The sequence below is a fragment of the Theobroma umbraticum genome, unplaced genomic scaffold (assembly GCF_002168275.2).
Source record: "Theobroma umbraticum cultivar Fairchild unplaced genomic scaffold, ASM216827v3 scaffold_182.0, whole genome shotgun sequence".
Lineage (NCBI taxonomy): Eukaryota > Viridiplantae > Streptophyta > Magnoliopsida > Malvales > Malvaceae > Theobroma > Theobroma umbraticum.
The window spans coordinates 144,884-155,069 of record NW_018397291.1 but is presented as its reverse complement, the minus strand read 5'-3'; the positions used below and the strand labels follow the sequence as shown (position 1 = coordinate 155,069).

At 30.2% G+C, this 10,186-nt stretch overlaps 1 pseudogene; it reads left to right on the top strand.

The window, feature by feature from the left end:
* The window catches only part of LOC110428745 (uncharacterized), a 45,883-nt pseudogene that overhangs the window by 5,096 nt on the left and 30,601 nt on the right, over positions 1 to 10,186 (top strand).

Below are 10,186 nucleotides of genomic sequence, written 5' to 3'. Positions count from 1 at the left end.
TCAGAATTGCCTTTTTATCTTGCTAATTCATCCTCGGTAAGCTATTATTATTTAATTATCATGTCTTTGCATACAAAATATTTTATTCTAAAATATTTCTTTCGCCTATCACCGCTCTTTCACACTCAAATTTACATCCATCAACCCCTTGTCTCGTCGATGAGATCATATTAACTCTTATATGAGGATACGGGATGTTACACCTTTCTCCCTCTTATAAATTATGCACCTTCATTACAAGAAACACAGCTGATACGGCAGTCTCTGGGCACATGATGGCAACTACACCAAGTCTACAGGGAATTGGAGCAAGGCCTGGAGAAAGGGTATTTGCGGAAGATTTCTTTCTCTATCCTAAACGGTTTTCTTTTTGTGTTTCAGAAGACAAAACTGTGGCCATTTATTCCCCGTTTTCTATTGTTTTAATCTTATTTTTCATTGCTCGAGTTTTTTTTTTTGAAAAGTTTTCATTGCTCGAGTTAATGTAAAGCTTATACATCCCTTTTAAACCAATTTAATACTGTTCCCTTTAAGGCAGAAATTTTAATGCCGTAGGTTGTATTTCTGAAGAGTACTAGTGTGAAATTCCTCATCCTAATTAAGGCAGGAAATTATGTTTTCCATCTTCTTCCAAATTTTTTTTGAAGTGATTCAAAAATTACTAAATTTTTTTGTAATTGTGTATGCATGCACATGTGCATTTACATAAATGAAGTATAAATTCTATTTGAAAGGATAAATATAATTCGAATCACTTGAGCTTGACTCAAGAGGTAAGGGTGACAGGAATTTGACTAAATATTTTATATTTGACTTTAGGGTTATATGGCACATCTATAACACTTTAAATATGATCAAGTTAAGAGAGACTGTTTTTAAACTATATACCTCAATTTTTTGAGTTATAGTTTTACAAAGATGAATTCGTGTATGAAATCCTTATAGGTTAAGATAAAAACCTATAATCCATTAAGTCCACGTTAAGAAAAAACATCAAGTAACATTACTGAGCGCTATTTATATATATATATATATATATATATATATATTTCTGTTTATAAATAGTTATATGTTGTGGTGCTTTGATGCTTCCATATACAATTTCATTAGCGGCTCTGTTCATTATCTAATTTTTAACTATACCACCATATATAAAATGCTGAATATGAATTTTGGTAACATTTAACAGCAAATAACCGTCTGGATTATTCCCCAGCTTATCAATATGACATCATCAGAGCACATACTGTCCGTATCTGTTCATAAAACCATTCTACAACTCAAACAGGAAGTGAACAGAAGGCTTGTCTACGCAGTAGAAATGCAAGATCTTTCCTGTGGTGGAGTATGGCTACAAGATCATTTCACAATTAATGAGTACGGAATAGGTACAGGGGCCAGAATCAATCTGAGAGTGAAAATTCGTATTGACATAATAGAAAATGGAAGAACCCATACGCGTGCAGTCTATGACACAATCAGCCTTGCAGACTTGAAGAGATTATTTCTGACTGGCAATAATAGGAAGCGGCTCTAATGGATGCTGGATGATCACATCCTTCATAATGTGGACCTTTATAGTCCTCTTTGGGCAATTGGTGTTCAAGACGGTAGTACCATAACAGTTGGATGAGGTTTGATTTAATGTTTAAGCATATGCCTACACCCTAGAATAAGAACATTTTGCAATTGTGCTTTAGTACTTTGTTGGCCCTAATCTACCATGTGTGCTGTAATGGTTGAATAATTTGCATTTGAATCTCTTTGAATTTTAAATAATAATGTGCTTAAATCTCTTCGAGTGAGATTAACAGTCTTGAAACAAATTGCACCTCCCTTCATAATACAAGTTTATGTAGTAGAACCACATATAAAAGATAGTTATAAAACCAAAACAGGTGTAGGTCTAAGAACTCGAACGCCTCAATGAAAAGAGGAGTCATAACCAATATGTTTTTTGTGTAGATGTGATTGATCACCTAGTTGAATATACGATTCCTAATGAAATAAAAATTTGACATAGGTTGATCGAAAAGGATAGATTTGATCTACGAAACAAAATTAGAGTTCAGGAGTAAGGTTACATGAGGAAGGTATTAGCACCCCACGATACTCGTGCCAAAAATGTTATCAATTAATCATGTGTTATATATTTTCTCTGTCTAAATTAAAAACCCTTGATTTTGTCTTTGTTTTTATTTCCCTTCAAGACCAATTATTCTTTTTTTCTTACAATTTTTATTTTCTCTTTTCATTTTAACCATTATTAAAAATGGAAAATTTTTTGTCTTAACCCAATCCCAAGCCACGATCGATGCAAGGACCAAGTAGGCAGAGCCCACTTGATCCAAACAAGCCTTAGATAGGGATAGACAGAAACACTTAGTATCACATTATAATGTGAGAACTCATCTCAACGAATTCATATATATATATCCATATCACATAACCATATTTAGGTGAACTATTGTGTGCTTAAATCATTTAGAATAGAAATGTATCTCATAACAGATATATAGTCATATACCACTCCATGCTTAAGTTATAAAGTGCATAAACTCATCACAAATATGAAATAAAAGTGTGATGGACTTCAGAATAGACAGCTACCAAAATAGACATGGAGTTGACAGCAAGGTTGGCGTTATCTACTAGATGCTCAACAAACACCTACCACAAATATAGAACGAGATCTCTCCAAAGATGACAACCCAAGTGGTCTACTGATCTAACAACATTACAAGAATTTGAAATGTGAGTTTATAACTCAATAAGTAGGTACAGGGAGGGCGAACAAGCTAACACACAAGTGTTTGCATTAATAACACTTTTCTCCAAACATGCATTCTTGATGAAAATCCAAATCTCTCTTAAATCATGTAATAAAGATGCTTTTAAGCATCACTTAGATGAATTTAAATGCATTCAAAAACCCTTGGAAGTTTGGTTCAAAGTGGCAAAGTAAAAGCATTCAAAAACTATTTAAAAAGTGAGACTTTTTCAAAAAACAGCTATAGGGATCAATCCTTTCAGTGTGGAGATCAATCCCTCTGTTGGCTTGATAATTGATACTCATTTTAATATGAAAAAAGCTAATGATCAAAATATGAATCTACAAGTGCATTAGGACTTTGTAAAAGCCCCTATGCATTTGATTGAAAAATAAGCCAAGCAATTAAAGTTCAAATGTTTTTAAAAGAGGCTTAAACTAACCTTTAGTATTGAAACCTCACATGAGGGTATCGAGACTTTAAGCTTTGAATGCCTTAGGAAATAGCCTAAGGAAAAAGGTGTATTAAGACACCTTTAGAGGGTATCAAGATTCCATGAGTTGAAAGACCAAACTTTTAAAGGACAAGAATTGAAGTACCAAGATCTGAACATTATGTATCAAGACATCTTTTTAGAAGAGCAGAATTCCATAAAGCAAGTATCATTGTATCGAGACACAAATTCAAGGTATCAAGACCTTGTTTTCAACCTTCAAATTCTAAAGAAAAGTCCAAGAGTATCAAGACTTAAGCCTCTAAGTATCAAGACTTCACCTTCAAACATCAAATTCGAAAGAGGAAGTGTCAAAGTATCAAGACACCTAGACAATATTGAGACCTTGTTTTCAGAGCCTAAGATTTTAAGAGGTCAAGTGCACAAGTATCAAGACCACATCTCCAAATATAATTTTCTAGAAGCAAGCTGCTATGCATTTAGACTAGGTCAAAGAAGTATCAAAACTAGGCTTAGTCTATGAGTCATTAAGGAAGAACAAGTATTGAGACATTAATAGAGAATGAGACTTAAAGTATTGAGACCACATATCAGACAAGTCACAAAAAGACAAGCTTAACAACTAGAATATTGAAATTTGTTAGTGTAGTAAGCTCAATATGATAAATACCAAAAGGGGTGAATTGGTATTTTAAAATTTTCTTCACAAGCTTAATGAAAAATAACTTATTTTTTTGAAAAACAATTTTTCTTCTTGTGTCAAAAGCAACGAAAGTATTTTTTTTTCTTTAAAGCAAGCATCAATAATAAATCACAAGGCATAAAAAAATAAATCAAGACACAATGATTTTATAGTGGTTCGGCTTTCTCAACTGCCTACATCCATTCCATTGGCTCACCAAGGAGTTTCTAATCTACTAAAAGGATTCTTGCTTTTTAACAAGATTAAGCAATAATCTTTACACAATCCATAAAAGGGATTCTTTCTTTTCATTGAGATCAAGCAATATCTCTAACATTGACTTTTCACGGGATCAAGAGATAACCCTTAAACAATCCACAAAGGAATTCTTGCTTTTTAACAGGATCAAGCGATAATCCATACACTAACTTTTTAAGGTTAAGTTAGAACCCTTTCAAATGTGTGTACAAAGGAATAATAGAAAAGATTTACCTAACAAAGGCTAAATGCTAAAGGTTTAAGCTTGGGTACAAAGAAAATTATCGATCTCACAAATATCAACTGAATGAATTGCAAGTGAATGAGCTTGAATGGCTTTTGATTGCTTTGTTGGAAGACTAAAACGAATGCTAGAGAAAAAATATAAGCTTGAGGGTTTCTCTAGGGTATTTCTACTTTGGTGCTGTCTTCTTTTACTTCAAAATGAGTAAGGGTAGCCTTTTATAGTCTAAAGAAAGTTTGAAGCCGTTAGCCACAAATTTGAATCAGATCTGATAGTTACTGAAGATTAAGGGTCGACTATGGTTCTTCAAAATATTGAATTAAGGCTTACATTCTTGACTCTTGAGGTCTTCTACTTGATCCACTTCTAAAAGCTAGTGATTTTCAAAGTCTGGATTAGAGTAGTCAACTATCAGTGTTTAAGGGTTGACTATGGCTTCTCAAATCATCAATTTTTGTGATTATTCTACCTCTGGATCAACTATAGCTTCATCAATGTCAACTATGGCTACTTAAATCTTGAATTGTTCTTGGATTCTATCGTAGGGTCAACTATGGCTTCGTGGCTTGTGATTTTTCATTCATTCTTGCCATAAGGTTCATTATGGAGCTTTGTGCTATTTCTGGCATTTAAGATATGGGGCCTTAACTGTAAAGGTCTGAAACTATTGAAATATAAAATATGGTGCTTGGTTTGCCATCTATTGGATCATTAAATAAAGTATGTGAAGGATGCATTTATGGAAAAATGCAGAGACTTCCTTCTCCAAAATCTTCTTAGAGAGCCAAAGCCCCACTTGAGTTAGTGCATGTAGATATATGTGGACCAACAAAAATTGCATCTCTCACCAATAATAGATCCCAAAGCCCCACTATCAGTGTTAGTGCATGCATTTATTCCCTTTGTTGATGATTTTACAAGAATGATATGCGTCTATATTTTGAAGCAAAAATCAGAAGCCTTCTCAACTTTTTGTCAATTAAAAGCAATGGCTGAAAAAAAGAGTGGAAAGCCTTTAAAGATCCTAAAGAAAAATCATGGAGGTGAGTTTTTATCAACAACTTTCCAGAATTATTGCAAGGAAAAAAGAATAAAAAGGCAACTTACTGTGAGATTCAATTCTCAACAAAATGGAGCGGCAAAGCATAAGAATCCCACATTAGTAGAAATGGCAAGAACTATGCTTAATGGAAAAGGTCTCTCAAAGGAGCTATGGGTAAAAGTAGTGAATACTACTGTATTCATTCTTAATAGATCACAAACTAAAGCAGCTTGGAACAAAACTCCATATGAAGCTTGGTACAAACGCAAGCCAGAAGTGAATCATTTCCAAGTTTTTGGCTGCATAGCATACTCGCATGTACCTACACAACATGGAGAAAAGTTTGATAAGAAAGAAGAAAAATATTTATTTGTTGGATATAATGATGAGTTTAAAGGGTACAAGCTACTTAATCTGAAGAATAATAATCTCAAAATCTCTAAAGATGCTATCTTTGATGAAGCTGTAGTTTGGGATTTAAAGGAAAATTATTCTTCTTAAGATGTACTGCTTTTTCTTGAGCTAGTCATAATATTTGAAGATATAGAGCTTTAATCAAATTCAAGTCCATCAAAACCTTCAGCTCACATGTAAGGGCAGAATCTGAATCTCCACCAAGAAAGGAATGTTTGTTAATAGAAATTTATGAATCTTGTGATGTAGCATTTTTTTGTTGTGAACCACAAAGTTTAAATGATGCTGTAAAAAAGGATCATTGGATTAAAGCCATGAATGACAAGCTTACTAGTACAAGGAAAATGGTAGCATTCAAAAGCATAAAGTGCGACTAGTAGCGAAAGGCTATTTACAATAGTCTGGTATTGATTTTAATGAAACTTTTGCACTAGTAGTTTGAATGGAAACAATTATAGCTACTCTGGCATTAACGACTTAATTGGAGTTAGAGGTGTATTGGCTTGATGCAAAATCTACCTTCCTCAAAGGTGAACTTCAAAAAGAGGTCTATGTAAATCAACCTCCTGGCTATGAGACGAAAGGTCAAGAAAATAAGGTTTATAATTTGAAGAAAGCATTGTATGGATTAAAACAAGAACCAGGAGCCTGGAACAATAAAATTGACAGTTATCTTTGTCAAAGTGGATTTCAAAAGAGCTTAAGTGAACCATCTCTTTATGTCAAAAAGGAAAGCAAGCAACAATTCGTAATTGTTTGTCTATATGTTGATGACTTAATTTATACTAGGAAAGATATTAAGGTGGTGCAAGAATTCAAAGAAGCAATGATGAAGGAATATGAAAGAACAGACTTAGGTCTCATGAGATATTCCTTAGGCATTTAAGTTCAACAAGCAAAACAAGAAATCTTTATTTCTCAAGAAATTATCTTAAAGATTTTTTGAAGAAATTCCACATGAACAATTGCAAATCAATCTCCACTCCATTGGAAACAAAAGAGCAATTGCAGTTGAATGATGGTGCAAGTAAGGCAGAAGCAAGGATTTATAGAAGTTTAGTTGGTTCTTTTATTTATTTAACACATACAAGGCTTAATATTCTTTATCCAATCAACTTAATATCAAGATTTATGCAAGCGCCAAGTAAATTACATTTTGCAATAAGCAAAAGAATTTTATACTATCTACATGGAATAAAAAATTTTGGCATCAGTAAATACAGAAAAAAGAAAACAAACTTACAAGTTTCACTAATAGTGGCGGGCAAGTTCAGTTGATGATCGAAAGAATGCATCTAGATATTTGTTTTATCTAGGCACAAAACCAATTTCATGGTCTACTAAAAAGCAAAAAATTGTAGCATTATTGTCAACACAAGCAGAATACATTGTGGCAACAGCTGTTTTATGTCAAGCAATTTAGTTAAGAAGAATTTTTGAAGATCTACAGCAAAAAGAAGAAGGACTAACAGTTATTAATTGTGACAATGCGTCTGCAATTACCATGACTAGAAACCTTATGTTTCATAGAAGTTGAAAACATATCAAATTGCAACATCATTTTATTTCCAACTAGAGTTTGTCAACATGAGTAAGCAGATGGCAGATATCTTTACTAAGATAGTCTCATCAAAAAAATTTGAGTACTCTAGAAATTTTGTCATAATTACAAATTAAGAAGGGGTGTTAAGAAGTAATTTGTAATTCATATAAATTAGAAGTTGGTGTTAGAATCTAGTTGAAATAGGAGAATTAAAGCAGTAGAAGCATGCTTAAAGTGTTAGTTTTCTTAATAATTAAGAGAATGATGTTAGTAGTCAAGTTAATCTTGTATTCTGTTTCTAAAACTATAAATAGGTGTCTTTGTATTTTCTCAAATAATGAATGAATAGAAAAACTTCTTCTGCTATACTTTAATATTTTCCTTCTTTTAGCTCAAAATCTATCTTGCACCCCAACAGTTTTTTTTTTGTTTTATTTTTTGAAATTTTGGTATTTGTTTTTTAGCGTTGACCAGGAATGCTTTACCATGAAGGGTTTAGCTTGCAAGAGAGTTTCCAATTTGATAGTAGTTGAAATTCAAGTTCTCTAAGTGACCTTTTTTTTTGGAGATAATTTACATTTTTTGAAAAAGAAACTTAGGTTATTGATTGTTTTCTAAAGGGAATGAAAGGGCTTTTTCTAGTAAATGTGTAAATGTAAATATTTATAGAGTTACGATTTTGCTTTTCATATTTACGTGTAGTGTTTTGATATAATTTGTTTATTAGATTTAAATGATATAAAATTCATTAAGTTTTTATTTAATTATTAAGTTTATTATTTTTAATGAAGTATATATAATTTAAAATATCTAATTTTTTTAAAAAAAAATTCATGATTTTAAATCATTTAAAATAGATATACTATAATGATTGTTATTATATTTGAATAAATTGTTTTATTTATTTTTTAAAAATGATTTTGTTTGATAATAATTTAAAATAAAAACAAAAAATAACTCACTTATTTTTTGTGCAAATCTCGTACAACAATAGTGAGAAAAATTTCAATATTCAACTATTATAATATTATTACTATATGTTACACTTTTGTCTCCTTTTGCACAATCATTGATTTTTTTCTAAAATTTTTCATCTCATTATTTGATTTAGGTTTAAGAAAATAGATAATGATTATTTTTTGCATAAAGGAAGAAACAAAGATTGTTAAAAGAGTGAGTTATATCATAATTTTTATTCTTTTCTTTTACTTTAAGGTAACTATTTTGTTTTTTTTTTGTTTTATATGTTAAAGTTGTATATTGTTTGCAGGTGCTTCTATAAAGGAAGAACCTGTCCCATTTAAACTAGTGTATGTTGAAACTAGTAACTCTAATAAGAGATTAAAAGAAATATTATATGTTCTATATTACATATTTGTTTTAACCTTTTTAAAGAAAATGTATTCTTTTATTTTTCATTAATTTTTTATATTTTGTAGAATGTTGTTAGGTAACATTACTTTAGTTTTGTAAAAATATTAAAAAAATTGACTTTAAACTATACTCATTAGTTATTGGATTGTATGGATTCAACTCACCAACATTAAGAGGTTTCAAGCTGTTATATGCTAACTATCAATCAGGCATTTAAGTGGATATTGAATTTCCAAGCAAGAGGATTATCTTTATATTAGTTAAGTAACCTTTCAAAAAAAAAAGTAAAATGAAAATATTATAAATTAATATTTTGTTTACACATACTTGTTTCCATACTTATTTTATATTTTTTTTCACTTGACGTTGTTTTTTCATTTGAAAGAATTTCAAATTAATATCATTCTTAAAAATAACTTTTACAAAAATTAATATGGTATTAAGTGGCAATAATAGTACATGTATTTCAAGATTTCTTTACTTTAAAGATGTAAGTTAATTATATTAAAAAAACAACCTAATACTTTTTAAATTTAAAAATAATTTATCATTCCTAATTAATTACAAAACTTTTGCATTTATTTGTTTTCAATCTTAATTTATTTCATTTCTCTTATTTGGGCATGCATATATTTTCTTAAACTAATAAATTATTTTTTTATTAGAAAATTTATTCAATCCAACATTTTCTCTTATTTGGGTATGCAAAAATTATTGCAATTATATTTGAATAAATTATTTTATTTTTTTAAATAATGATTTTTCTTGACAATAATTTAAAATAAAACTAAAAGTATTAAAAAATAACTCACTTATTTTTTTTACAACTATTATAAAATAATAGTGCAGCTGTTGTGCAACAACAGTGCAATTACCATGCAACAATAGTTCAATTACCGTGCAACAATAATGCAATTGGTTTGTTCGATTGCCAATCCAACTAGTTGCTGCATGTAATTTACAAACAAGTATTGCAAAGCTTAAAAATAAACATTATAACTGCTCTTTTGCTATACTCATTTATTATTCTTAATTGATTTAGTTGTTCTTTTTTAATTTTGTTAGTTTTTTCATAATCCTTAAATTCAAAAGCCCTTGCAAGCCTCCTTACAATAAAATCATTAAAAAATATGAATGTTCATTCAAATATGAAATGTGAAAATCTAAATTATGTAGAAAAAAAATATAATTGTCCAATAATTAAAAGCTTCTAAACAAGAAAACAAATATCAAAGTTTTTCCTAAAATACGCTCTTGGCACCTTGTAAAATAAATTGCATAATTTATTCTAATTGTATGTTGAGTCAAGAAACTCAAATAGCATCTACTTGTCACACTTGCTTCAATTTCTCAAATCATCAAACATTCTGATTAAAAATATTGAAAAAAGAGTTTCCAAATCAA